The sequence below is a fragment of the Diceros bicornis genome, chromosome 28 (genome assembly GCF_020826845.1).
Source record: "Diceros bicornis minor isolate mBicDic1 chromosome 28, mDicBic1.mat.cur, whole genome shotgun sequence".
NCBI lineage: Eukaryota > Metazoa > Chordata > Mammalia > Perissodactyla > Rhinocerotidae > Diceros > Diceros bicornis.
The window spans coordinates 16424944-16429643 of NC_080767.1; the positions used below are offsets into that span (position 1 = coordinate 16424944).

General features: G+C 45.9%; 1 long non-coding RNA gene across 1 annotated transcript; it reads right to left on the bottom strand.

Moving 5' to 3' along the window:
• Nucleotides 1-438: 438 nt before the first annotated feature.
• Nucleotides 439-3487, bottom strand: LOC131393681 (uncharacterized). Its single transcript, XR_009215953.1, has 3 exons — nt 3281-3487; nt 2719-2928; nt 439-480 (listed from the first exon to the last, which is right to left on the bottom strand). It is a non-coding gene; the product is annotated as an uncharacterized LOC131393681 (long non-coding RNA).
• Nucleotides 3488-4700: the final 1213 nt, after the last annotated feature.

Sequence of the window (4700 nt, forward strand, 5' to 3'; positions counted from 1 at the left end):
CCCACTCCGAGGCTTCTGTTCTCATGTGTGACTCACTCCCTTATCTGATTCGAGTCTTTGCTCAAACAGCACCTCCCCAGAGAGGTCTTCCTAACTATTCTGTTTCAAAGAGCTCCCCAGGCCCAGCATCCAGCACCGCCCCCAGCTCTTTCATTCTTTATCCCTTTATCCTGGTGGATCTGTCTTTGCAGAGCACTGAACTCGTGTTCGTTTGTTTATTAACTGTTCCTCCCAATCGACTGTAAATTTTGTTGCAACCAGGGCTTTTCTCTGTCTTGTTATCCTCAACACCTAGAATATTGCCTGACAGGTGATAGGCCCTTAATAAATATCTGTTGAATGAAAGAATGAATGAATGTTCTTCCCACATGTGTCTAGGTCAGCAGTGTCCTGAATTCTGTCCAGCCCACTTCACACAACCCACCTCCACATCCAAGTAGATGGCTTCCGCTAAGCCCCTGATCCTGGCAATCTTGACTCCTTGAAAGGGAAGAGAAAGCGCAAGTTGCTTAATTTGATCCATGGAACTGTTTTCACCAGTATCAGTTTAATCTTTTGAGTGGCAGCAAAAGGTGCAATATTTTACTTATTATCTTTTTTTTAGGACTTTATTTTTTAGAGCCATTTTAGGTTCACAGCAAAATTGAAAGGAGTGGTACATTTGTTACAGTTGATGAACCTACATTGACACATCATTATCACCCAAAGTCCATAGTTCACATTAGGGTTCACTCTCGGTGTTGTACATTCTATGAGTTTGGACAAATGTATAATGACATATATCCACCATATGGTATCATATAGAGTAGTTTCACTGCCCTAAAAACCCTGTGATCCACCTATTCATCCCTCCCTCCCACTGAGAAGTGGATACATTCTCGTTGTAAAACATTCCAACAACACAGTTATAGAGATGGTAAGTAATAAAAGCGTCTTCCTTTTACCCACACTCTTCCAATCCCTCTCCACATCCCCCACCAGAAACTACTGTCCACGGTCTGATGTGTTTCCTTCAGGACCTTTTCTATGCATTACACACACACATAACTACACATACCTAAACCTCCCTTTTTCAAAATGGCATCATACTGTGCGTTATGTTGCAATTTCCTCTTTTACTTAGCAATACATCTTATGGATCTTTCCATGTCAGCTCATCAAGACCATCTGCATCCTTTTTAGTGGCTGCCTAGTATTCCCTAGTATAGATATAATCGTACTTTATTTGATGCTCTGTGGAACATACAGGCCAGCTCCCACTTTTGGCTATTACAAACACCAGTACAACAAACATCCCTGTACATACAACATAGAACACTCATATATTTCTATAGAAGAGATGCATAACAGACAAAAAGATGGTCTCAGTCAACAACATGCATAAACATTTAAAAATGGAAATAATTATACTCTAGAATAATCTTTTATTAAGAGACCAATAACACAATTTCCCAAAGACTGCATATAAAATATAATGATGGGGAGAGGGAATTAACACTTAATAACGGCCTCTGGAACTCTCTCTGGATATCTCCCATTAAATCTTACTGAAACCGGCAAACAGCCATTGATGATTAAACAGCTAGTAACTATGGGGGATTGGAATTTGCGAACTCAAACTGAATGACATTCATTTGCGAATTCTGCTTGAATGACATTTTGACACCCACCCTCACTAACTGACCAAAGGAGTTTGGGATGGGAGGCCTGCCCCCAGAAACCGCCATTACTATAGATATCTCCGGGTACCTGGGTGGGTTGTGCTAAGCCCATTCTTAGTTCTAGTTACCCTTTATGAGAGACATTTACATTTGCAAAGAAAACCTCCATCTGTAAAGGCACCTTCTTCCCTGCACCAGGAAGAAGGCGGGGATGGTCTCACCTAGAAACTTATCAGAATGGGAGGTGAGGACTTAAATCTGCGTGATAAACTTACTCATTGTTAACTGTGCTGTTTGGGCAATATGCTGACTCCCACTAGGTTCCTATAGATGACATCTCCCTGGAGCCTGGGTTACCATGGTACTGGGTGTTTGAGCTATTTTTTTTTTCGGGAACTGAACCCCTTGTCCACTTCAGGCTGGATTGAGACCACCAACCCATCAACTGGGCCCTTTTGACGGCAAGAGGTTGGAACTCCATCCTCACGGCATGGTAATGCCGCCATTCTGTGAACATGTGTCCTATGGAGAAACATGAAGCCTGACTACGCTTGCGCAGATCATCAATTACCTCATCTCTCCTCACCTCCAATCATTTCAGACCACCTTGCCCCCTTCCCCATAAATACTCCTGAGTCCCTATTTTCAGGGAGGCGGATTTGAGACTTGTTCTCCTGTTTTCCTCACTTGGCTGCCTTGTGATTAAACCCTCTCTCTCTCTGCAATCTTGTCGTCTCAGTGATTGGCTTTCTGGGCAGCAGGCAAAAACGGACCTGGTGTGGTAACATTACAACCACTCTGCAGGATGGGTATTATGCCTGCCCCATGAAACTTGAGGATACGGAGCCTCAGAGAGTTGACATGGCACGCCCAAAGTCCCCCAACTATTGAGTGGCAGAGCTGTGACCCACACCAAGCCCATTTACAAGGCCCATCACCTTGCCAACAAACCATGGGTTTTTCTTCTCTCTCTCCTTTCTCTGCTCAAAAGAAGAAAAATTTGTTTCTGAAACTAGCTGACCTACAATCATTCATTCCAAGTCATTGGTTTTCTCACCTAAAAAGCAGCTTCCTGCTTTATTGCTCATCATGAAACCAAGAGGACCATCCAGAGGGCGTGTGTCCTTTCCCAGGAGGAAGGAGAAAGGTTCTTTTGTGAGGCTGTCTCCTACCCAGGAGAAGCCATTCACAACTGTCCCAGCTTCACCTGGTGCCTGGGCTTCTCGGAGCTCTGCCTGGTCCTGGAGAGGGTGCCGATCCACAGAACCTGTGGGTGTAGCCAAAGGAAGCAAACACTTTCTCAGTAACAAAGGAGGCTCCAAGATGTCTTGACAGCTTTGCTCAAATGGCTAAAAGAAAAACAGGAAAGGCAAGGGGCCAAACCTGCATCCATGAAGACACCCACAGTTGGGGGTCTAGGAAGAAGGGTAGTATAAAGGAAAGAGCTAGGAAGTGGCCAAATATGCAGAAGCAGAGGTCTTGGAGTCACGAGGCCCCAGCAGCACGTGGCCGGAAGGGGCCTGAAAGGTCTGCCAGTCTAACTTCACAGCCAAAGCTCGCGCATCTTCTGCAGCTTCCCAGCCAAGAGTCGGGCCCTCCTGCCCTTGGATCCCTCTTACGTGGAGCGCATCGCTGCCCCAAACACGGAGGTCCACCTTTGCACATCTCTGCCTGTTAGAGAGCCCTTCCTTCTAGTGTTCTGAAATCTGTCCGCTTTTCTTCCACCCACTGGTTCTGGGTCCACTCCCTCGAGACCCCACAGAACAAGTCTAGTCCTGCTTCCCAGAGACAGCCCTTCCAGCCCTGAGAAATGCCCAAATGCCCCAGCGTCTGTGAAACCTTCACAGCAGGTCTGAAGGAGGCTGCGGGATAGAAGCTTTCTCTTCTTAACAAACAGGTCTAGCCTTTCTGGTTAGGAGAGCTGTCTGGACAAAGAAAACCAATCCCTCTTGTCTTCTGAATCTGCAGCTGGATGGGAAGGGAACAATAGCCCCGGGAGAAGTGGGGGGAGGACCTGACTTTTCACATCTTAATGAAGGTGTGAACTTTGAAGCTTTATTATGAACACTTGAAAGCCTACCCCTGGTTAAGCTCCTTTCAGCTGCTCACAGTCACCCTGGATAATGAGGCCACAGCTGTGTGGGAAGCGCTGGGGCAGGAGAAGGGGAGGACCAGGGTTATCTGGAGGCAGGAGCCTCGCTGGTCCTGGCAGAAAAGCCACCCTTGGCTGCAGGCTCTGCCCTGTGACCAGACCCTGGTGGCTTTCAGGGACAAGGAACTCTCTGTTCCAGACGAAGGAGAGCAGTAACCCTATAAAGGAGACGAGAAAGGCATGGAGAGTCCCCCTTTTTTTTTTAACTTCCCAGGTAATAAAAATAATGACTCACACCTGGATGGCACCTTGCATCATCACGTCATTTTGATTCACACAAAAGTCTCTGTGAGGCAGAAAGGACAGTGGCTCAGAGAAGTCAGTGCCCCTGCATGAGGTCACTTGGCCAATGAATGGCAGGTGAGCTCATGCCAACCCAGGTCTTTTCCCACCCCCAACCAACTCTTCCCTTGAAGCCTTCAAGTTTCAGGGTATCCACTGAAATGTCAAAGCATGATCAGTACACAAACAAAGACGACGACAAAATAACAGTCTCACGTTGATCAACTGCTTCCTATGTCCCTAGCACTGGACTTCGCCTATCTACGGGCATTATCTCATTGAATCCTCTTAACAATCAAATGAGGTCTCATTACTATTATTAATGGGGAAACTGAGGCATGGAGAGGAGAAGCAACTTACTCAATGTCACACAGCCAGCAAGTGGCCAGGCCACAATTTGAACCCAAGCTGTTTAGAAGCGTATTTCACATGTCCCCATTAAAACTGCAATAACTGTTTATTATAGAAACTGGGGAAATCCAAAGACATAGAAAAAGAAAATAAAGGTCCCAACATCCAAACATGAGTGCTATATTCACATCCTGGCTTTTTTCTCTATGCACTTATGTTTTACATGCATCATTCCATATGCATTCATTGAGCAT